Source organism: Lissotriton helveticus, chromosome 2_1 (assembly GCF_964261635.1).
Source record: "Lissotriton helveticus chromosome 2_1, aLisHel1.1, whole genome shotgun sequence".
Taxonomy (NCBI): Eukaryota; Metazoa; Chordata; class Amphibia; order Caudata; family Salamandridae; genus Lissotriton; species Lissotriton helveticus.
The window spans coordinates 224,297,889-224,324,569 of record NC_136059.1 but is presented as its reverse complement, the minus strand read 5'-3'; positions in this window follow the sequence as shown (position 1 = coordinate 224,324,569).

Here is a 26,681-nt window from a genome sequence, read left to right as displayed (position 1 = left end):
TAAAGCCATCTAAATAGGGCTCTAAATTTGGATTAGGGAGGGTTCAAAATGGTAAATCTCAGAAAAACATAGGAAACAGGAAGGTGAAGAAGGAAGGTGTCAGCATTGGGAGGATTTCAGTAGAAATCCTCTAAGAGGGAACAAGCATTTAGCATATAGCGTTATGCTTTGAAGAATAGGGTAAGAAGAGAGTTCTGTACCTCTTAAAGTCAAAAGAGATCTCCTCTAAATTCTAACAGTGTATACATTAATTAAATCATACAGATACATTCTCATCATTCAATCATCACACCACCATTTCAGGAGCCAATGGGATAGAACCTCACGTTGCATAGTGGCAAAATCTCATGAAACCAAGACACTCACATGACCTTGTATAGTATTCCGTTACTGATACGTGATGAATAGAAAGCTACTCCAGATTATTAGCTCTTCACGTCCCTTCCAGGATTTTCTTCTCAAGCTTCGCTATCTCTAATACATATCACTCCTTTCTCTAACCACTGAAGCATTGAAAACGCATCTGCAGAGGAGAGAACATGCAAGGCATACAGGAAACACATATTGAAATTCAGCCCTAGTTAAATTATCTTAGTTAAACACTACAATGTGCACTTCGACTGTATGATTATATGTGCACATATAACATCAAAATAAATGCAGCAATGTAAATATAACTATATAAATGTATTCATTCTTACACATAAATGCACTTTCAACTAAATGTAACTTAACTTTAGAGTTAAGTGCAAAAACATTTGAGAACTGCATTTATTCGTGGTTAGGCAAAACATTAATGTGCACATGTTTATGAATCTCTAGTGTTCTACAGTGAAAGCATTTCAGGAATACATTTGAATACTTCTTATTGCTAAAGTATTTTAACATTTATACCAGGTAGTTTTGACAGGTGGCTTCTAACTTTGTTCAGGCTGGGGACTGTTCACAGACTAGTGACTTTTCCAAGAATGAATGATTGGTCACGGACACTGCAACCCTGTCCCTGTGACAATCAGGATGAGCAGTCCACAATACACCTAGTTTTATTTTGTAAATTTTATATTGTGTTAAGGAAAGCGTGGATTCTTCCACTCTTAAAACAACCAGGGCTAAGGCAGTGTCGCTCGGCTTTGGTCAAACTCCAGTTTTTGGAGAACGAACATGTAGCTTGGCACATAGCAGGTTTCTTGAAGAAAGCACTGCACTTTAGAACAAGCATTTACAATGCAATAGGTCTCGCAGTTGTTAGAGTTTGAGCTATTGGCATTGTAAATGGCAATGTCTTTTATTTATGTGTTGGTTTTTAAAACATAAATAAAAGGCATTGTCATTTACAATGCCAATAGGTTAAACTCTCGCAAATGCGAGACCTATTGCATTGCAAATGCTTTTTTTTATGTAGTTGTCTGTGAAGTTCCACTTGCAAGTCATAGAGCACGCCCAGGTCAAGCAGAATCTGTGGTGTTTCTAGACAACTGAAACAGCCAATTGTTTTATGGCCATTTCTTGCAGGGGCTTCACAAAAAACAACCACGAGGACTGACAGGGGAGACCCCCCAGCAATCCTGCATATTAATGTTTTAGGAGAAAAGATAGTTGCAAAAAAATACTAGGCGTGACCGTCTGGACAAGATTGGACAACACCAAAGAAAAACAGCAGTCTTTTCCACGTTTGGGGTGTCTTTAAAGCCCTAGCCTAGCAACATTTTAACTGCACTCTGCATCTGCACTCTAAATCTGCACTCTGCACTCTGAATCTTGAATCTGCACGCTGCACTCACACTCTGCACTCTGAATCTGCACGCTGCACTCACACTCTGCATTCTGAATCTGCACTCTGAATCTGAATCTGCACTCTGAATCTGAATCTGCACTCTGAATCTGCACTCTGAATCTGCACTCTGAATCTGCACTCACAATCTGCACCCACAATCTGCACTCACAATCTGCACTCAGAATCTGCACTCTGAATCTGCATTCACAATCTGCACTCTGAATCTGCACTCTGAATCTGCACTCTGAATCTGCACTCTGAATCTGCACTCTGAATCTGCACTCTGAATCTGCACTCACAATCTGCACTCACAATCTGCACTCACAATCTGCACTCTGAATCTGCACTCTGAATCTGCACTCTGAATCTGCACTCTGAATCTGCACTCTGAATCTGCACTCACAATCTGCACTCACAATCTGCACTCACAATCTGCACTCTGAATCTGCACTCTGAATCTGCACTCTGAATCTGCACTCTGAATCTGCACTCTGAATCTGCACTCACAATCTGCACTCACAATCTGCACTCACAATCTGCACTCTGAATCTGCACTCTGAATCTGCACTCTGAATCTGCACTCACAATCTGCACTCACAATCTGCACTCTGAATCTGCACTCTGAATCTGCACTCTGAATCTGCACTCTGAATCTGCACTCTGAATCTGCACACTGAATCTGCACTCACACTCTGCACTCACACTCTGCACTCACACTCTGCACTCACACTCTGCACTCACAATCTGCACTCACAATCTGCACTCACAATCTGCACTCTGAATCTGCACTCACAATCTGCACTCACACACTGCACTCACACTCTGCACTCACACTCTGCACTCACAATCTGCACTCACAATCTGCACTCACAATCTGCACTCACAATCTGCACTCACAATCTGCACTCTGAATCTGCACTCACAATCTGCACTCACAATCTGCACTCACAATCTGCACTCTGAATCTGCACTCTGAATCTGCACTCTGAATCTGCACTCTGCACTCACAATCTGCACTCACAATCTGCACTCACAATCTGCACTCACAATCTGCACTCACAATCTGCACTCTGAATCTGCACTCACACTCTGCACTCACACTCTGCACTCACAATCTGCACTCACAATCTGCACTCTGAATCTGCACTCTGAATCTGCACTCACAATCTGCACTCACAATCTGCACTCACAATCTGCACTCACAATCTGCACTCTGCACTCACAATCTGCACTCTCAATCTGCACTCTCAATCTGCACTCACAATCTGCACTCACAATCTGCACTCTGAATCTGCACTCTGAATCTGCACTCTGAATCTGCACTCACAATCTGCACTCTGAATCTGCACTCTGCACTCACAATCTGCACTCACAATCTGCACTCACAATCTGCACTCACAATCTGCACTCACAATCTGCACTCTGAATCTGCACTCTGAATCTGCACTCTGAATCAGCACTCTGAATCTGCACTCACAATCTGCACTCACAATCTGCACTCAACAATCTGCACTCTGAATCTGCACTCTGCACTCACAATCTGCACTCACAATCTGCACTCTGAATCTGCACTCACAATCTGCACTCACAATCTGCACTCACAATCTGCACTCACAATCTGCACTCTGAATCTGCACTCTGAATCTGCACTCTGCACTCACAATCTGCACTCACAATCTGCACTCTGAATCTGCACTCTGAATCTGCACTCTGAATCTGCACTCTGCACTCACAATCTGCACTCTGAATCTGCACTCTGAATCTGCACTCTGCACTCACAATCTGCACTCACAATCTGCACTCTGAATCTGCACTCTGCACTCACAATCTGCACTCACAATCTGCACTCACAATCTGCACTCACAATCTGCACTCACAATCTGCACTCTCAATCTGCACTCTCAATCTGCACTCTCTGCACTCTGAAACTACACTCTGAAACTGCACTCTGAAACTGCACTCTGTAAGTGTGCTTACCCCTCTTCTAGTGCACTTCCTCAGAGGTAAGAAGCACTATATACATTCAGCTACAATACAATACACGCCTTTCGCGAAATTATTTTCTTCCTTTGGTTGTCTGCCCTGGACTATATATATATAGATATATATATATACTACGTGTAGAAAACAAAAAAAAGCTTAACACAAAAAAGAGACAGGACGCTTTATTACAGTTTTATAAACATCAACTTTATCGACTGTTAACACCTCTCTTGGATCCGAAAAACCCAAACAGGAAATCACGATGATCATCACAAAATATGTAATTGCGCAGACAAAGCTTGAGAATACTTTCATCGTTAATAGCCCATAGCCAACCGCAAGATCTCAAATACTCTGTACCCAACAATACCTAGGGTACACTGCTAGATTGATTTAGTATGGCACTGGAAGGGGAGGTGTGTGTACGAGGCCTATCATACTGTCTTCATAAATGTAAAAAGCCTACCTGTTGTGCTGTCGGTAACTTTGCCCTACGGCTCCGAGAATATTTGCTGAAAGAACAAGCGGGAGGCGGCTCGGGCGCAGCACGTCTTCCGGAGACGTGCGCGTCCACAGAGCTGAGTCGGCTCGTGCACAGGCCAGTAGCGGCTCGTGCACAGCTCTAGACTCCCTTGCCAGTGAACACGGCGACTATAGAACTCGCTGGCGGGAGCGCTTCGCGCTCCAACGCCAGCTCGACCTAAAAAGTATGATAAGTGATGGTCTATAATTGCGATGAATTATGACTGATTGAGCATTCACTGTTTTTTAGATTGATTCTTATCACTGTTGTTTTTAACTTTTATACTGAATTTTATTTCTTGCTATTTTTTATATGTTTAATATTAGGCATTGTCTGTATTTTATTGAATGTCACATGCTTTTATGATTGTCAAAAATGCAGTCGAAAAAAGCTTTCGTTGATTGATTGATTGATAAAGTATGGGTTACAGGGCCTCATTTACAATCTTTTGACATAGGGCAGAGCCCCAAGATGTCCTGCTGCACTACCTTACTTGTAAAGAAAAGACCTGGAATGCACTGTATCAATCAGATACAGTGCATTCCTGTCCTGTCCCCCAGCTTTGACGCATATATGGCTCCCATGCACCAATGCAGGCACCCTTGCACCATGGTGCAAGGGAATCTGCATTTTAGGAGTGATTGTTTTTGTGTGGGAAGGGACACTTTCCGGCACAAAAACAATCAATGGAGGTGATTTTCTTTCTCGCTGTGTGCTGCAGCACACATTGAAAGAGGAAAAAACAAAGAGAAATATGATTATTTATCCTCGTTGCACCTCACCTACGCCATGCGTGGGATAGTGTAGGCTTTTGACCCATTCCCAGGTTTATGAAATCTTGAACACCCACTGTAACGGCCATGGCATGCCTCCCTACTGCAGGGTGAGGCAACTCAGTGACTTGTAATGCGTTGCCTCAGTCCATGTCTACAAGTCCTTGAAAAGCCATGCAGGGTGACTTTACGTAATCTCGTAGATATGGCCCTGCAGTGTGAGCCACTGGACCATCACTAAAAGTGACGTCCCGGCGACGCAGGGGACTTGTAACTAAGGTCTAATGAGTATATGGTGCTCAGTACATGTATATATTACTCTTCTGTGATGTGTGAGAGTGGAGCCAAAATTAAGCTGTTCCAAGGGCAACTTAAGTGGATGGCACAATCACTGCTGCAGTCCCACTAGTAGTATTTAATTTACAGGCTTTGGGTACAGGGGATGCCACTTTACTAGGGACTTATGAGTAAATTAAATATACCAATTGGGGGCGTTGCCTGACCAGCGACTGCAATAGCCACTCAGGGATGTATGACGTTACTGTGGTAAATAAAATATTACCCAGTCATAATTTCTATAAATAAACAAAGTGTCATGCATTAAATGAGAGGCAGAGTCCGTGGTGTCCAATTCAAAAGGGCTTTATTTCCATAACTCGAGTTAGGGGAGAATCAGTTCCATCACCACTAAGGTTCAGGAAGGGTCTTCTTCCTTATTTTTCTGAGTACAATATATATATGCTTTTAATCTTGTACATAGGGAGGAACGCTCCAGGCAGAGCACGAGAAAGAGAGATAAGAGCATGTGGCCGTGCATTTGAGGAGTCATAGGTGAGTCATAGGTGGGTGGATACATGGAGGGGGTTGCATGGCCAGCTGGAACTTTGCCCTACTTGTGTGCGCAACTTGATCATGACGTGCAACTGACGTGTAACTGGGGGGAGCTGACATTCAGTCTAGTAGGGAGGCCTTCAGTGTCAGGGCGACCAGCACGTCTGGTATTATCTGATATCTTGAGTCCGGGAATGTATTATCTGAAGCAAAAGTCGCTCATCACTATGAGCCAGAGAGGGCATATATTTCTTCGTTCATTGCGTGGGGGCTGTGGGCTTTCTACGGATGCAAGCTCTGTAATTCACTTAAACGGAGACAGAAAGGCTAGGCCCTATCTCTGAAGACGGGTTCTGTTTACCTTCTTCACCAGGCAGGAATGTGATTTTGTAGAGCAAGCAGATAACTGTTGTGCAAAATACTGTCTTGGCACCCCGTGCTGGGCCTCTTTCGGCTGAGCCAGAAGTATGCGAGGTCAGGGATACGTAACTGCAGCTCTCAGAGTGTCTGGAGTCATGAAACCCTAATTCAGAGACTGGCTCAGGCTGAGCCACAAAAAGGGTTCATCTTGAATTAAAAGTGCACAATGCAAACACATGGGCCTCAATGCAAAATTAACGTTTCTTACATGGGAGACTTGATGACTGGCATCCTAATGCTGGACGTAAATACAGAGGCCTCGTTATTCATGCCACTAAGGGAAAATGCATGGGTGACATAAACATACATTAAACATAGGGTACACGCAGGGGACATATTGGTCATGTAAAATTTCCTCATTCCCTCCTTGTCCCCTACTTTACCCTTTAGGACACATCTATACTCATGAGACCGTATAGTTGATCATACAGCATCATTTGTTCATCCTTGATCCTTGGATGTGGAACACAGGCAGTCGCAGAACAAGGCGGTTCTGAATAACAACAAGTCTCATGGCAGACTGCTCCTGGGTCAAGTTCGCCAGAGCAGAGGCAGTCACATTCACTACTGCTTCCAGAGTTCTTGTTAACCTACGTAACAGTTTACTGTTTTGGACGGGACCTATATATATAAAAAAGAAATAATCCTTTGTTGAAATCTGTATATCGCTCCCAAGCTGTTTCCGTCTGATTGATCTCTGAGACATCGGTCTCTTTCCTTTGTCTAACATGCTCTAGTCGTGAATCTCGATGGTAATGGGATGGGGCCAGAAAGACGGGTGGCAGCAGGAACGCTATATAACATGTCCCACCCCAGTCTGAGGGCAGATGTACATAGGCTGTCTGACCGCAAATGAAATAGGTATGGCGTGATGCTTTGAAAGAAGACTGTCCTTTATCGTTAAACTCTACTACAGCTTTACACTCGCTGTGTCCCATATGTACTGAGCCTTTCTTTCTAACACACAAATCACCTTTTACCGGTGACTGAAATAAACGGTGGACCTATATTTTGCATGGGCTGAACGTTCAGCATCACAAAACTAACGGATGCATTTCCTTGCTCGTACTCTTCATTTTCTAGATCGGTTCCCTTCCTTTGGGGAAGTCCGTCTTCGTCTGGAAAACATGCCTCATTCATTACTTTATTCAAGTTTCCATATATCCAGTCACCCTGGTAAACTATGGACTTTCTGTCTAGTGAGGTCATTAAGACAAACCATGCTCCGCACGAACCATTGTGGGAGAACGGTAAAGGGAAGAAGGGCAGAACTCCCTTCGTCTTTTGATAAGGTGGGAGTTGGCCACATACCCAGCAATCAGTCGCATTGCTGGTCTGATGAGAACGGTGTAACATTCGAATAAAAGTATTGTTACGCAGGGCAAGTCGATATGACAGTTCATGGGGTGGCAGTTCACTGAATGTATGCTCTACGGTGTTGTTAATGGAAGAGTGCATATGTGAGGCAATAGGAGGAAAGAAAACATGTAGTATTAAACTAACAGATTATAACGATGCACAGAAAAAAAAATAATCAAAGAAACTATACACTTGCAGTATTTCTCTTTCATTTTGCTCTTCTTACTATTCTCGTATGCGATCTTATACATGTCAGAAATCTAGTCTAACCGATTCACCACCTAGTGGACTTAAACAATTAAACCTCGTCTGACTTACTAGATCGTAATTTAGACCTATACTCTTGCTGTGGAGTCTTTTCTAGCAAAGCCGGCGCAAAGTCTGTAATGTCTTTAATGTCTTTATTCTTTACCAAAGTTCCAGATTGTCCAAAGTATCGTTTGCAATGATGGGCATGAAGCCATCCTTTTCTTCCTTCGACCTTGATAGCTGTCCTAGTGGTCAGTAACACTAACTTCGGCGCCTTCCAACGCGGCTCAAGGGGGCTTGATCGATCAAAGTTCCGCACGAAGACGAAATCACCAGGGACTATGGCGTGTTCCTTGACCTGGGTGTTGTCAGGGAAGGCGGCAGCAACCTGTGAACGACAAGAGAGTAGTGCAGACATCAAGGAAGCCAGGTAATCTGTCAGCATGTTACTGTCAACATCAGTTATTTTCTTAGGCATAGGCGTACCCCACATATTTGGTGGTCTACCGAAAACTACTTCATACGGAGATAGGGCTGTTCTGGAATGAGCTACCATACGCATGTAAAAGAGGGCAACCGGCAAGGCTACCATCCAATCCACGCCCTTTTCTGCACAGATCTTTGCTAGTTTCGTCTTGATTGTCTGATTATGTCTTTCTACAAGGCCTGCTGCTTCAGGGTGTCGTACACAATGGAACTTCCAATTATATCCTAACAGAAGAGACACTTGTTTCATTAATTCAGAGGAAAATGGCTGACCATTGTCTGAGTAGACGACACGGGGCAATCCGTATCTGGGAAAGAATTCACGCACCAATTGCCTAGCGGTTGTCACGGCAGTATAATCTGGAACTGGATACGCTTCTGTCCATCTAGTTAGTGCACACACAACTACCAAGACATACTTGTAACCTCTACATCTGTCCATTTGGATATAATCCATCTGGAGGACCTCAAAAGGGTGGTCAGGAGGATGAAATCCGCCTTGTTCCACCGGGATGCCTTTACCTGTATTGAACTGGCAACAGATCATACATGTTCGTACTTTCTGTTTCGCTGCTGCACGCAGGTGCTTGTTAAACCAAATATTCTGTAAGCTGTCTATCATTGCCTTCTCTCCCAAGTGTGCTGGACTATGTGTTGTGTTTATGATTACTTGTACCATGGAATCTGGAAGAAACCATGTGCCTTTTCCCTTAGTCATCCAACCTTGGTCAGTCTGGACCCCTCCTTGTTCAGTCCATTTCTTTATTTCATCTTTAGTGGCATGTGTCTGTATGTCGAGTACATCTTGAGAAGGATCCCTGACTGTCATACTTTTTGTCAGTAATGGTACCTCTGTCCTTGTCGTGTCTGTTGGTGTCTGGGCTGTAAGTTTAGCAGTTCGGTCTGCCAGGTCATTACCCTGGGAAATGGTGTCTGTAACTTTGGTGTGAGCTTTGCATTTCAGGATGGCTATGGCTGTAGGTAAATGTATTGCTTCCAACAGGGCCTGAATAAGCGGGGCGTGCAGAATTTTGGCCCAATGAGAGGTCAAGAAACCTCTCTCCCTCCACAGTACTCCGAAATCATGAACTACGCCAAAAGCATATTGTGAATCTGTATAAATGTTCACTCTCAAGTACTTAGCTCTTATGCAGGCTTGTGTCAGAGCGATGAGCTCTGCTGCTTGTGCTGACAGTGTGTCTATTCTTTGTGTCTCTATGACTTCAGTAGCAGTGGTCACGGCATATGCTGCTACTAACTCTCCTGCACTCGTTCTCATGCATGATCCGTCTACATAGAGTGTTAGGTCAGGGTCTGGAAGTGCAATATCTGTCAGGTCTTGTCTTGGTTTCGTCACTATATTCATTACTTCCACACAGTCATGTGGTGGTGCATTTACTGTACTTGAGGGCAAAAGTGTAGCAGGGTTCAGAATGTTACATCGTCTGATCTCTATGTGTGGTTGAAATAATGTCAGTTCATATCCTGTCAGTCTCGCTACAGTCAAATGTTGTGTCTGTGTCCTGTTTAAGAGAACCTCCACTGCATGTGGTACCTGTACTGTCAGGGGGTGTCCCAGCACTATCGAGTCACTTTGTCTTATGGCTAGGGCTGTTGCCGCAACCGATTTCAGGCACGCAGGCAGAGCCTGGGCCACTGGGTCCAGTGTACTAGAAAAATAAGCACAAGGCTTGTGTTTTCCTGCTTGATCTTGTGTGAGGACAGATAACGCTGTTCCATCCCGTTCAGTTACGAAAAGCATAAAAGGTTTACTGTAACTAGGAGTCGCTAGAACTGGCGCTTGACATAATGCTCTTTTTAATTCCTCAAATGCCAAGGTATGTTCTTGTGTCCATGGGAGGACAGCCGAAGACGCTGCCTCCTGTGTTGTCAATTGTATGAGTGGTTTGGCTAGATAGGCATACTGGGGAATCCATTGCCTACAGTATGAAGTGAGGCCAATGAAGGCCCGTACTTCCTTTTGTGTCTTGGGCTGTGAAAGGTTTAGAAATGAGCTGTATACGTTCTTGTGTTAGCTGTCTACCCTCCTTGGACAGCAAGTGTCCAAGGTACACCACTTGCTGTTCACAGAATTGTAACTTTGAAGGGGACACTTTGTGCCCCTTGTCTGCCAGAAAGTGTAAAACTGTCAGTGATGCATTTTCGCAGTCTGCTTCTGATCGTGCTGTAATTAGGATGTCGTCTACGTACTGGAGTAGTGCAGTGTTGGTAGGCATGCTAATACTGTCCAGCTGTCTCTTTAATGCCTGACTGTAAATGCTAGGACTCATTGCAAGAGCGAAACTCCTGCCAATTATTCTGTTTACACTACGAGGGAAAAACTATTCATTTGCAAGCATGCTTTATCTGAAGTCAATGAAGCTTTCAGTGCTGACTGTAAGGAAGAGCAACTTGACCCCCTCCTTATATAAACATTTCTCCGCGGCTCATCAAGTTTTTTCCTCTACACTGCCTTCCCCTTCATCGTGATGTCACCCACAGGGCGGTTCCTCCACCCTTTCAAAACTCTGAGAGCTAAGAACAGCTGCCAAGTTACTGAAGAGAGAGCTTGGTCAAATTGCAAGCATTCTTTATCTGCATGCGAAGGAAGCCTGAGTCAGTTGGAGGACTGTAGACAACTGTCCGCGGAAAAGAATTGGAGTATGGCCAATAATAACAAGACAGGCACTGCTCGGCGCTCCAAGAGGGAAAAGCCCTCCCTTCACAAAATATCTTTCCCTGGGAGCCAGGCCACCTCAAGGTCGAAAAACACATTCTTTGTAATTCAAAACATATCTGTACCGAGGCCAGAGAGCTAACCAACATTCTCTAACTTAACTGAAGCAAATTTAAAACGTGATAAAAAGCATCCTAAAATCAGTAATTAATAAGGATATATTTTATTTCGTAACTTAGACACATGCTAGCATTTTAAAATAATTATATCATAAAATATTGTTACTAGCTGCAAAGGAAAAAAAGAAACAGAACAACATGGCATGGAAACACATCACATTTTACTTTTTGAAAATAACATGTGAAACACCATAATTGTGCATTGCATAACCAAGATTTTCATAATTAAGTGTGCAAGCTCTTCTATTCTACCTATTAAAAGGGCCAGATTCATCATCTTTCAAAAAGCCATGTTTTCTAATTGAGTGGATTAACTGTCACACGCTATTCTAAAGGGCAGCTTGCATTGGGAAAAATAATAATGTATATTTTGTAGAACACATTTTTATTTAAAAAAAAAAAGCACACGGTTGCATTACACTAATTAAAAGCACATTCTATGATGGGTCTGTTTTATATTTTCTTCTCAACCGTGAAAACATTAAAGCACCCTCCGTGCAAACCCTTATCTCAATCCGACTGGTTTATTTACAACTTACCGACCTCTGAGTCAAACACATTAAATCAAGTGTTCCAAGGCAAACCCACACAAATACGTGGACGCATTTGAAATAGAATGTTAAATGAACACTTCTTTACTCTCCATGCAAGATGTTACCATTCAGTCAGCAAGCTGACAAAGCACATAGGCAGACCCAGCAACCAATGAAAAAGTTAAATCAAACCATCATTCATCTAAACACTCACTGACTTGTAGTGTCAGCTCACATAACCATGTCAGCTCACATAATCATGCATGTTAAACAGCATGTTAAAACAAATACTGCCTTCTCAATACAAGATATTAACCCTTTGGCAGCTGAAGCACAATCATTCCCCAATGACTGCAGTACATGGGAAAGTCATGAACTCATCTCTCCACGTTATCACATAACACGTACACACATCTTCAAAACGTTTTCTCCAAGCACTTGAAAGAGATCCAGCTCTCTCCTGCCTAACGTAATGATAACATGCTCTGCACAAACCATAACCACATGGCGCTATTCACAAGCCATATTCACAAGAAACTCAACAAGTTATAATAATGACATGCTCTTCATAAACCATATTTACAAGGAGCTATTTACAAGGAACTCCACAGTAAACTTATTTGGCTGATGGGGGCGGAGGGAAATCTGCGTTTACGTAGTCCGGTGCGGGCTCTTCTAGATAGGAGGAAATAAAAGCCTCTGATGCTGTCGGCTACTTTCTACATACTCTAAAGGGTACAGGTGGTGGCGTTCGCGACCTACTGGGTGTTTCTGAGGGGGTCATTCTAGCTAGTTCTTCCGAGAGGACGGGATAAATACCAGTAACAACGGCATTTCTTTCTCTATCAGCCTGTTCTGCCTTGACCCGTTCCCCCTCCTCCCGTAGTTCTTTTTCTTTGGCTTTTTCCGCTGCTTGTTTAGTTCTCTCTGCTTTGTTCAATTCTTTCTCTGTTCTCCTATGTGACTCTTTGCGCCATAACTCAATGGCATCTTTCTGAGAGGGTCTTGATTTCCTTTTCCATAGCGCTTCCTCTACTCTCATAATGCATTCAGAATCCCATGTTCCTGAGACAGGCCATCTATATTTCTCCTCCAAATCCTTCGTGTAATCTACCCATAAGTCTAAAAACAAAATAGCGTCTAGCCCGTGCCTATTATACATAAAATGACCAGGTGTGTCTCTAGGCGGGATGTTAACTGACTCTTCTAGTATACCTTTCCTGGTCCCTATCTGACGTAATTTTGAAAACAGTGGCATGTTGAAACCAACACAATGAAAACACAATACACACAGAATAGACTGACTGAAACAATCATTCACACTACAATACTAAAACACTAAAACAGATACAGTCTAACCTGATACATGGAATAAAAACATGTACTTGAAAACAGTTAACTTTATGCACTGGAATACAGTACAACCATACCGGTCCCAGAAATGAGACACGTCTTTACCGTGCCCACGTTTACCGTGGACCCGTCTTTACCGTGTTCGTGTGAACGGACACGTCTTTACCGTGTTCAAATAAATGAACCCGTCTTTAACTTTATGCGTTTCCCATAGTGGTACTCACCGGGAAGCAGAACTTGAAGGCCTCGGAAACTTGATACTCGAAACTTGATACTACGCATGCGCCTCGGAACAGGTGGGCCTTCGGAACCTCGGACCTTGCTCTCTCACGGGTTGGGCTCTGGTTGGGATGATCCGCGATCCTCACCGCCTCGTGTGGACGCCTGGTCGCAGTCCGTCTCCTCCGTGGGCCTGAGGGAGTAAGCAGGAAGTCCCGCTGCGTGTGCACGTTGAAGTCCGTCACGGCTGTGGAAGGGGGCAAAGGCTGGACCTACGTCTCCGGCGTGTGGGGAAAGGGATTAGTTCCTGTTCGGGCGCCAGATTTATGTGGTAAATAAAATATTACCCAGTCATAATTTCTATAAATAAACAAAGTGTCATGCATTAAATGAGAGGCAGAGTCCGTGGTGTCCAATTCAAAAGGGCTTTATTTCCATAACTCGAGTTAGGGGAGAATCAGTTCCATCACCACTAAGGTTCAGGAAGGGTCTTCTTCCATATTTTTCTGAGTACAATATATATATATATGCTTTTAATCTTGTACATAGGGAGGAACGCTCCAGGCAGAGCAAGAGAAAGAGAGATAAGAGCATGTGGGCGTGCATTTGAGGAGTCATAGGTGAGTCATAGGTGGGTGGATACATGGAGGGGGTTGCATGGCCAGCTGGAACTTTGCCCTACTTGTGTGCGCAACTTGATCATGACGTGCAACTGACGTGTAACTGGGGGGAGCTGACATTCAGTCTAGTAGGGAGGCCTTCAGTGTCAGGGCGACCAGCACGTCTGGTATTATCTGATATCTTGAGTCCGGGGATGTATTATCTGAAGCAAAAGTCGCTCATCACTAAGAGCCAGAGAGGGCATATATTTCTTCGTTCATTGCGTGGGGGCCGTGGGCTTTCTACGGATGCAAGCTCTGTAATTCACTTAAACCGAGACAGAAAGGCTAGGCCCTATCTCTGAAGACGGGTTCTGTTTACCTTCTTCACCAGGCAGGAATGTGATTCTGTAGAGCAAGCAGATAACTGTTGTGCAAAATACTGTCTTGGCAACCCGTGCTGGGCCTCTTTCGGCTGAGCCAGAAGTATGCGAGGTCAGGGATACGTAACTGCAGCTCTCAGAGTGTCTGGAGTCATGAAACCCTAATTCAGAGACTGGCTCAGGCTGAGCCACAAAAAGGGTTCATCTTGAATTAAAAGTGCACAATGCAAACACATGGGCCTCAATGCAAAATTAACGTTTCTTACATGGGAGACTTGATGACTGGCATCCTAATGCTGGACGTAAATACAGAGGCCTCGTTATTCAGGCCACTAAGGGAAAATGCATGGGTGACATGCACATACATTAAACATAGGGTACACGCAGGGGACATATTGGTCATGTAAAATTTCATTTTCCTCATTACAACGCATGCTTTTACCACGCATGCTGTTACAACGCAAGTATTACAACTCAAACCTTTACAACGCATTACACTTGGGGGTGCTGTATAGTGAATAGTTTAATTTACTATTCCAACTCCAGTCCCCGTGGACACTAGGGAAGGTGTTGGATAGTAAATTAAAACTATTCCCTATCTTAGAGCGCCCCCCAGTGTAATGCGTTGTAAAGGTTTTCGTTGTAATACTTGCATTGTAACAGCACTGCGTGGTAAAAGTTTCGTTGTAAAGGATGTTTCCCGCCACTCAGAGCTGAAGCTCCGTGGACCGCCTATGCTTCGCAAATAAAAACCAAATGCTCGAAAACCAGGTGGACCGTAAGGCGGAACAACCGGAGCACCTCAGGATCCTGCTTCCACTCTGTAAAATCGCTCCGAAGCCTGCTTAACTATCAAAGTGACCTGCTGCGGCCGAGAGCAACATGGCGCCCGGGACGTGGTATGCCCTTCACCAGGCCTGACATCGGCTGGACTACTGCATCCAGAATCGGGCTGCGGGAGGGCATCAAGACCGGTAAGCAAGCAGATGTCCCCCCTCCTCTCCCATTCACGAGCCGCGTTGCACTGACAGATGAGAGGCCACCTGCTGAGCTCTGAGGTGAAAGAGCTTACGGCGGTGAGGGGAGGGACACTGTTTGAGGCGGCAGCCCTAACGAGCATGCTTAGAATGGAGCTGATCTGAGGCACAACAGTGCAGACGTTTCCCATCCTCCACATATTGCAAGGAAGAGTGGAACTGGCACTGCCTCCAAGATCGAGGCCTCCAGTGAACGCTTAGCCTGTGCCATCCCCACACAGCTGCCTGCGCCATGCGACAGACGCTTTGCCACCCACGCACTGAGGCTGGGGAGGGGATGACACGTAGAGACCCCAAACAGCGGCAACTGCAATTAGACACACCAAAGACCCAAGACACTGCACGAACCAGTGCGATGGCAGAAGCACATCCTCCGGCAAGGGCAACACCGCAGACACCAACGCTCTGCTACTGAAGCTAAGGTCTAGCTTCAAGGTGCTGGATAACCAATTTGACGCCCTCAACAAACGACTTAATGGTCTAGGCAAGAGCATAGACTGCCACGAGGCCCGGCTAGACATGGCAGAGTTGCATATATTGGACCTTGAGGATGGCGCAGCCCAAGCAACTAAATTGATGGAGCAGCTGGAGGACTTCATGGAGACAGTTGCCACCAAAATTGAAGATTTGGAAGCCAGAAGTCGCAACAATAATGTGCGAATAATGGGGGTGCCTGAGTCCACAACACGAGAAGACTCAACCAGTTTACTGAGTGGCTACTGATGGAGCTGTTTGGAACTGAGCAATTCACTTCCACGTTTGTGGTAGAGCGAGTGAAGAACACTGGGGCCAAGACACTACCCGGACTGCCACCTACACCCATCATGGCAAGGCTCCTCAATTTCGAAGATGGGGGCACGGAGCTACAACTCGCCAGGGAAGCAGGGAGTTTATCTTGGCAAGGATCAGCTATTTCCATCTATCCAGACTTCACCACGCTCATGCAGGAAGCCAGGTGCAAATTCCGGGGAGTGAAAGCCGAATTACGAAACCTGGGTCTGCGATATGGGATGCTATCCCTGCAAGACTCAAAGTTGACGTGAACAGATAAACAAGGGTGTTTGACAATCCTACAAGAAGAAGTTTTGTAAGCAGTATTCCAGAGAAAGCGTTTTGAACGACAGAGCCTCTCCTGCCGGAGCGTCACAGGGCACCAAGTCTGGCGCAAGTGTGGATCTTTTTACAGCCAGCTGAGGCCCGAATCGATTGAACTGAGATCCTATCCCAGTGATACAGCTGTAAACGCTGACCTGTATCAGAACTGTACATTGATATACTGACGAAATGGTGGAGATTAACATGCAAATTCAGATGGGGACACAGTTGGGCTAGATTTATTAAGAGAGAGAATGCGTGGGGGGACCACGTGGAGTTGCCGCCCCCCTGTAGTCTCACAATGGTACTTGATTGGGGTTATTTTCCACATTGGTGCAGTAAGAATGAACAGTTAATTCTAAGGGGTAAAGGAAGGGAACCTAGCAGACAGCTACTAGGTTTGGGCGGTGGGAGAGGGATGGGTAAAGTAGGAATCAGAATGTTGAAAATTATCGTTTTGTTTTGTGTGTTTACAACTGGACATACCACCAAAGGCTTGCAGATACATCACAATTTACTAATGCATCAACAATGTGACATTAGGTAGACACCCGTGGCAGCATGACAGTAACCCTGTTGACGTGTAACATGTAAGGTCTAAACATTCAGAAAAAGGGTAGGCAGGTGCTCCACTACATGCAATAGCACAAATTCAACATTGTTTTCTTGCAGGAAACGCACCTATCCCTAGCTCACCGGCCTAGATTTGCAACCATCTGGGGACCCCATCGCTTTTTCTCTAGTTACTGTTTATACTCTACAGGAGTGGCAATTTTGATAAACAAAACACTGCCTTTTACACATAGCTCCACAGTTACTGACATGGAGGGGCGCTTCATTTTGTTAGTGGGAAGACTGGCGGGACATTAGGTCCTTATAGTTAACGTTTACTCCCCGAACATAGATGACCGGGCCTTTTAAACACTCTTACAATCGCAGATGGACTCGATAGATGCCGCCTATACTTTCCTCGGAGGAGACCTAAATATCCTACTAGACCCCAAGCTTTACTGTACCTCTATGTCCCCAGTTAACAAGCCCCGGTTGCTCACACTGCTAAAAGAAATGTGCCAAACCTATGCGCTGATGGGCGCCTGGAGGCACCTAAACCCTGAGGCACAGATTACAGTCATGCGCAGAAATACAATACATGGATGAGATTGCACTATTGGCTGCTATCCAATTCAGCTATACCTTGGGTCCAATCGGCCACACATCTACCCCGCACCCTGTCCGATCACTCTCCAGTGCTCCTGACAATACAAGTCCAGGGAGAGGAAGGCTTTGAAAGACAGTGAAGAATCCCCACCATGGCGCTGCGTGACACAGTCTTCTAGCCTGAACTGCGCAACGCGATAGTAGAACATTTTGCCAGCAACACAGGATCAGTCTCATTACAGGCGGTCCTGTGGGATGCCTTTAAGGCGTCCATCAGAGGGGTCTGTATTTCTACCCACACTGGAGTCCTGAGAGATCTGCAACACAGCCTTGTCAAATTGGAGGGCGAGCTTACTAAACTAGAAAGGTAAAATACGGTGGGAGGGGATAGAGACGGCCCAACATACTTGAAAAGCAGAGCGGAATTGCTGGCTGAACATGCTGAGGCTGCAGAGTGGGAAACCCATTACTTAGGGAAATATGCAAAAGTCCGAAGGTATGGTGAGGGAGAGCACCCGGGGCGCACCATTGTGTGACTACTCCGACCACACCGTAGCCAGGGCTACATCACTAAGCTACAGAGGCAAGATGACACAGCAGCCATGGGACAGGCATTACTGCAATACTACACTGACCTTTACACTGCTAGAGCCATCTACAGTTTGGGGGAAATTAAGGCATACTTAAATGAGATAGCTATGGTCTGGCTACTCGATGCCCACCGACAATTCCTAAGCTAACCTTTTTCCACTGACGAGATAGAGAAGGCCATCATCAACATGGATGGTTCAATAGCTCTGGGCCTCGATGGACTCCCTGGAGCCTTTTACAAAGCATATAAACATCTCTTGTCCCACTCCCCTACCTCATGGAGGTATATGCGGAGACGCTGGATGAGGGAACTCTCCCCCCCGTGTTCAGAGAGACCGTTATTATCCTTATACCAAACCCAGAAAGAATCCGGAAAAATGTGGCTCATACCGCCCGCTCTCATTCCTAAACTTTTACTACAATATACTAGCTAAGTTGCTGGCCACCCGGCTGGCCCTACTCATGGAGCAGATTATAGCACCAGCCCAGACCGGATTTATAAATCACAGATCCACAGCGCTAAACTTGAGGACCTTCTTCTCCGTAGTCAATAGAATAGACCCAAAAGTACCCACCGGCGGCAACCTTTTTAGATGCTGAAAAAGCATTTGATTGTGTGGAGGGGCCCTTTCTGCACGCAGTACTGGACAAAATGGGCATGCCAAAGGACTTCATTCCATTGATCAAACTGCTATATGTTAAATTTTCAGCCCGTATCCGTTATAATAGCACAGGCACAGAAAATCTCCATATATCTCCATGCACAAGACAGGGGTGCCGTTTGTCCCCAATACTATTTACAATCGTAATGGACCCTTTGATCCGTTACTTGCAAAAAGAACATCAGGCACATGCATCAAGCTAGGATTTTGTGAGTCCTTAATTGTGAATATTAAGGATTTGCAATTAAGGACTCGCAAAATCCTATGCATGTAGGAATTGCTATAATAATAGCGATTCCTGCATATTCCTTATTTGTGAATCGCAAATTGCAAGTCGCAAATAAGGAATGGCTTCCCATTCATTCCTATGGGCCTATAAGCCCACAGGAATAAATGGGAAATTGCAAGCGCAATTTGCGAGTACCAGTAGGTACTCGCAAATTGCCCATGCAATTTCAAGGGTGTCAAAAGGACACCCAGTTGCACCCCCTGAAATTGATCCGTGCACATATGTTGTGCACACACATGTCCCAAGGACATGTGTATGTGTAACCTCCAACTTTGAAAAATGCTCTTCAGTGCATTTTTCAAAGTTTTCACTCTTTACCATGTGGTATGATTCCACGGTAAATACCGGGCCCAAATAGCGAAATCGCTATTTTTAAAGGCATCTTGCATTGCGTTTAAGAAATCGCAATTTGCATTTCCTTAAATGCAATCACAATTTAAGAAATTACAAAAATTCGCTATTTCTTAAATTGCGAGTGGCAAGTTGTTTCATGCATCGCAAAAGCTAATTTTGCGATCGCAAACGGCCGATTTTTGCGAATCGCACCGTTTGCGATCGCAAAAAGCTTTGATGCATGTGCCTACATATACATGGTGGGCTTCAGTTCAAACACAGCCCACTGCTGGTAACCCTATATGCTGATAACGTGGTGCTGTATGTGAGGATGCCAGCAACTAATCTCCCACCAATTCTAGTGGAAATTGAACGGTTTGGGACCTTGTCCGGTCTCCATATTAATTAGGACAAGTCCAAGATTTTACCACTGATGGAAGTACATGACAGGGTATGTGTAGAATTCCCAATCCAGTGGTGTGAGACAGATATCAAATATTTAGGCATACGCCTCCACAGGGACAAAGAGCAGATACTGAGACTGAATTATAGCCCAGCAAGGGACAAACTGCAAACACAGGTGGAACGTTGGATCCAACTGCCACTGTCCATGGCTGGACGCATAGCCATTATCAAAATGGTGGTTCTGCCCAGAGTCCTCTACCTTTTCCAAAACATCCTCATTCCACTTACAAATGCCTTCTTCACACAGACATGTATATTATTAATACAACTGGTATGGGGTGGGAAACAGCCCTGAGTAAGCTGGAACACACTGACTCTGCCATATGAAAGGGGGAGATTCAGGGTGCCTGATGTACAACTGTATTACTTAGTGTCACAATGTGGCTACTCCTGTCTCTGGTACCACCCTGACCCACGTGTGCCATATGCCAAGCCAGAGAGGGACTTGGCTGACACTACCGCATTGAACACACTGCTGACAGCTGGGATGTCGCGAGACCCCTACGACATTCAAACACTGTAGTACACTACGTGCTGGGCATGGATGAAACAGGAGAGACAACACTGTACTCCCCGGCATTATCAATAATTGCCAACCCATGGCTCCCCCCACACTGGATGCACTAACAAGACGCAACCTTCAGCGCTTGGATATAAGTAACATTGGTGACTTATTCTCTAATGAGCATGCATTCTCCCGCACAGAGGACCCTCGGTTCTCAACAGCTTTGTTAATGGACTACTTTATCCTGGCCCGTATGCAGGGAGTGCTTAGAGACGCTATACCCACCTATCCCATTGAACCTAAGGAATTCACACCTCTTACACTAGTAATTGCAGACCGCAGTAGAGAGCACATTGTATCCCGATTATACAAAGCCTGTTTGGCGCTCATGCTACAGCGCAATGCCAAGGTAAGAGACGCTTGGGCAGTCGACCTGGGGCAACCACTCACCCACAAGATTTGGAAAAGTTGCTGTACACAAACGAAACTAGTCTCCTGTAACCACACGCACACATTGCTCCATTTTAAGATCCTTAGAAGGGCCTTCGTCATGCTATGGCAGATGGTCCGCATAAACAGCACTAGATTTGGACACTATCCCAGGTGCAACTTACATGCGGCCTCATTCGCACACATGGAATGGACATGCACCACAATAGCTTCATACTGGCAAGATATATTTAGGGAAGTGCAACAGATGACCAAGCTACAACTCGACTGTTCCCCAATAATAGCGTCACTGGGTTATGTAGACGAGATCCCCAAGAGTATGCGCAGATTCATAGCAATGGCAATGCTCCTGGCGAAGCGTGAAATATTCATACGCTGGGGCAGTATCCAGAAACGCCACACAATTAAATTAGAAACAAAGTGCCACACTACATGGTGAATAAAAGTACACAATCGCCACACGTATGCTGTGTCATTGAATTGAGCAACGTGGAATATGTTTGGAATTTGGGCATGCTACAAATGGCGGGGAACACAACAGGGATGTCAAAAGTGCAGCATGTGTAAGATGTACTCTGTTGATGTAACGTTTTGCATGCTTGTTGAGCCAAAGTGGTAAATGGTTACGAAAGCGATATGTATTATGTAGTTGTGACTTAAATGTTTTGAAAATGACATTAAAAAAAAAATATATATATACCAATTGGGGGTAAACCAATGTTAACATGTTAAGGGCAGAGAGCACAAGCACTTAATGACTGGTTAGCAGTGGTAAAGTGCACTGAGTCCTAATGCCAGCAAAAAGGAGGTCAGAAAAGAGTAGGAAGAAGGCAGAAAATGGAGGGGGGAGACCACTCCAAATCTGTCGGGCCAAATGGTACATTTAGGAACTTTGTGAGCCAGGACACAGGGCATATGTTGGCTTAGATGAGACATCACAGTTATATTGCCCCTGAGCCTTGCATATAAATCTGCTATAGAATGCATAAGCAACAGGAAACTAGTCAACTAATAAGCTTCTGTGCCACTAATAGGAACATGGTGGGTATGCAAAATTCCTGAGTGAAATTCCATTCCACCAGCTATGAGACACAGCTGTTCTTGTAACTGGTTTTACAAGGTGCAACAGCTATGGACCATATTGTACAACCTGGCAGTGAAAGCTAGCAAAATCACATCATGAAAGGGGTACATTGAAGCCTATGCCCATTTCCTCATCCAAGAAACTGGGGAGCATGTCTGTTCCCCTTCCCTCATCGACTCTTCTGACACCCTCCACCCAGGGACATAGGGCACACATAGGACCCCCCACACACATGTAGCACTTGCTCACAACAGGCGTTAAAAAGTGCTTAAAGCGCAACATAATTCAGAATTCTTTGACAAACACTGCCTGCTAAATCCAGGTCTGCATAATGGCTCCCCATTTTTAGGGAATTTTCCTTATTGTAGGAGTACATTTTTGAGATGATACTGGTCATAAACATTATTGCTAGGCACTCGAAATCTACAAGTCTCCTACATTATAATCTTACTGCTAGTAGTGCCTTGAGTGCCTTCGCAATTTTTTTTAAGGCCAGCACCTTGCTGTGGCTATAAGCTGGCTATCTTCTTGTTTAGAGAGCTCCGCTATGTACTTGCTCCTCACTCTAATATAACCCATAGAAGGGTTCTGTGAGCAAATGTTAAAATTGCTCATGTGTACATATGTATATATAGGTACTTGTAAAGCACAAGCCTGCTTAGAATGCTGCAAAACACTATGCATACTGGAAGGTACAAATCAAGGTGTTGTATTCCGTTCAGGTCTGACTTGAAGAGTTGAATAACTTTGGAATGGTGGATGAAGTGACGTCTGGAGAATGGTGGAAGGGTCCTCCTTGGAAAGCTGAATGTATGGCTGTTTCTGAAATGCAGCAGTGATTGAGATAGCCTGCTACAGTGAGACACTATGCCAGGCCCTTGGTATTCAACTTGGAAATGTATGAGAACATTTTGTAAAACATGACTTATGTTATGCTTTAATTTTTTGTATATCAGAACATCTGGTAATTAGTTTGGCTCTTAAACAAATCAACAACTTATAATACTATTGAAGCAAGGATTGTCATGAAGCAGGTGATCATAAAGACTTTGGTGCAAAAGCAGAATAGCATTATTTAGCATTTGCATAATTAAGAAAAAGACAACATTAAATTAGAGGCAGAGGCACACTTAATCAAAGGACTCATCCTTCTAAAGCCCTGAAGCATATGGTAATAAGATGCGACAGCTGCTCAAGAAAATGTAATGCAACATATTTACATTCAAAATCTTTTGCCTTCAAACTTGCAAAATAACATGGAAAGTGAAGGGATATCACTCCTGATGTTTAGATTTTTTGATATATTACAACAAAAGGTGTATTTCTGTAAGTATACATTAACTATGCCACAACAATACCTGCAACAGCTCAAACACTAGTTTGGGACTAGAATATTGCTGCCACAATAATGTCTGACATAAATATCATGCCCCACAAATGATGTAGACACATATCATCCAATTGCATTTGATAACAAGATATCTGCACACAATAGAACACTATATTTGTAAAAGGACACAATAGTTATGTCAGACGATATTTCTGCAGATGATTCTGGCATTATCCTTATAACTAGATTATTGTGCCATCCATCAACACTAACATTTCAGGTGGGAAATGGACAATTGCTCAAGCTCATAGGAAGAATCAAATTACAAAGTCCTACGACACACACACTGATGCACATGTAATTTTATGATAAATATTCAGGATATCCATATGAGACACATTGCTATATAATTAATCTTAAAGTTAATAATTTAGATAGCTACTGCTTATTCTGAAGATTTGCCAGTATTCTGCCACTTCTGGACCACATTGGACACTCTTGTGCGACATCACAGTGCAATACACCATACAGCCTTCTCTTCTCTTTACAGATCCTCTATAGCTATGGGTAAATGTCGACAAGTTTATGGAAGTGTGAAGCATGCAAATAGAACAACAAAGCTGTATAATTGTTTTTTATGGGATAAAATAAACTCTGTCGTACATTATAAGGATATTGTACATTTCAGAGGAGTTCTTTATAAGGTTATGGATCTCCAAGGTGACTTGCAATAGCCTAATCACATACAGCGGGTAACTTTATCCCTTATAATACATGGTCACACCATCTACTTTTCCACAAGCCACCTAAATCCTTCGAGTGCAGCCATTGAAAAGATAGAGTATGTTAGCCAATATGAAAAAAACAGAACCAGTAGTGCCAAATAAAGACATCTAAAAAGCTGTTAGATATGTGTTGCCAAGAGATATTAGAATCAGTTTACTACACGTTATTTTTATTTTTATAAATGTGCAGCAGCTTGGAATGTGTAGAAACATGCAGAAAGATTCTAACTTTTCCATAATTACAAAAAGTGCAAAAAATAAACATGCTTCCATAAATATCTCCCTTTTGATTGTCACTATACAACTAGAAAAACAGAGCAGAGGAAAGAATAGTAATGTTTCAATAATAAGTTATTACAGTTGAATTCTGACGACATTCCTTATAAAAGACAACTGGGCCCACACGTCACCTAATGTAAAGAAATGAGAGATAGGTTTTTATCCAGAGATTACAGAATCCCATGTATTTATACCACATTGCAAAAGTGCCATGGCATGAAATAACTTTGACCGCTAATAGCAACATTTATAATCATGTAACTTATGTCAATAAGGTATGGGACTCAATTATGACAATATTGTAAGAATTACTAGAGGATATGTTCTACTGGTACTCAATCCTAAATAGTAAAACACATGCATGTCAATGAACAATCAGTTTTTTCACTTTTTTATCTAGAATATTCTATCCTCAGTATGCATTATAATAGAATTACAGCCCCCTGCTCAGTGTATACCTGGTATTAGAGGTCTTCCCTTTCACTCAAGCCTATAACTCAGGTTCAGAGCCTTTAATAACTGACATTTCCCTCGGACTCTGTTCACTTTACCACTTGTAACCATTGCTAAAGTTCTTGGGCCTGATTTGCAAAGGTGAACCTAGACCAACAGTCTAAGTTTAGACCTAAAGTCTAACTTTACTACTAGTAAAGGTAGAGTTTTGTTTTTAAGTTTGGACCAAAAGTCCAATTTAGACCAAAAGTCTAACTTTAGTAGGAGTAAAGTTACACTTTTGGTCTAAGTTAGAATTTTGGTCCAAACTTAGATCAAAAGTCTAACTTTACTAGTAGTGAACTTAGACTTTAGGTCTAAACTTAGACTTCAGGTCTAAACTTAGACTTTTGGCTTAAGTTTACCTTTGTGAATCAGGACCATTGTTCTCTCTCCATGGTAAAATTGGCTTAGACCTGGTAAAAGGGCATAGCATATACCCAGGGCCTGTATATGTAATGCTCTTAGTGGGCCTACAGGACATATTATGCCACCCACTTTCAAAACCACTTAAAACTTGCCCCAGGCTGCCATCACTGCCTGCATTTAGTTTTAAACTATCAAATCGGCTTGAGGATATAAGACCCTTGCAAACCTTAAACTCCCCTTTTATTGCATATATCACCCCTAGGACAGGCCCTAGATAGCCCACTTCCTAGGGGTCATTTTCATTAAAAGGTTGGACATGTACTTTTAAGTTTTAACTGACCTAGCAGTGAAAAACCCTAAAATTCGTTTTCATAACTATGAGACCTACCTCTCCAATAGGATAACTCTGGGTTCCCTTATTACATGTAATTATTGCTAACTTCTGATAGGGAATAGGTAAACTTTTCATGTTTGGCGTCCAAGAAATTGTAATTTAAAATCCTCTTTAATTGTAAATGCCACTTTTAGTAAGTTGTTAACAAAACCAATGGTTCCTTTGGGGAAGCTTGACTCTATGCTTTCTAGGCAAAAGGGGTACTTGAAGTCATACGATTGAATTGGACTAGACCATCAATTTAAAGGATATCCATGTGTCCTGCTCTGCAAACTTATGTGCAGATTTGGGATATATACAATGTATATAACAAAGTTATTCAAATTCTTCACAAAACATTACACAACTTTGGTGGTCTTGGTGGATGGCGCAGTGTAGTGTATGGTAAGAAATACGGTGAGCAAGGAGTGCTCATTGAAACAAAGAACATATACAGTTGACTTATGGTTGCACAAATTAAAAAATGATAAAGCCCTATACTAAGGGCCCCACCAATGGCAATTTCTATTTTAAAGTCAACAGAACAACATGTTGACGTTTCGTCCCCAAATATTCCACCTACAATGGAGTCTTCATCAGGACAATGTAAGTAGACACCTACAATAAAGGATATATTCATTGTTAGTCATGAACAAAAATATATCAGAAGTATATTCAAACCATGAATGGGAAATAAATGTCTCCTTACCTCAAAGTGAAAGGGAAAAATGTAGGTAATGTTTGTTCGGAGTAAATAAGTTTCACAATGCCAATCTATAAAGCATAAAAATTACATTAGAGACACAGGCTTTGCATGCGTAACACATGCATAGGTGTATACATGACTATATATCGAACTTGGACAGTGAGTTTGTACCCCTATGCGAGGTGAGACTCATTATATCACCTGGGAACAAGGGGAAGGATGGACAGGAGAGAACCCACCCGTCTACTGTGAACCCAACTAGGGTTTTCAAGGAGTGCACAGCGAAATGTACAGGTGCACCTTCAGGAAAAGGCTCACCAGAGGAGATGCCTGTGGG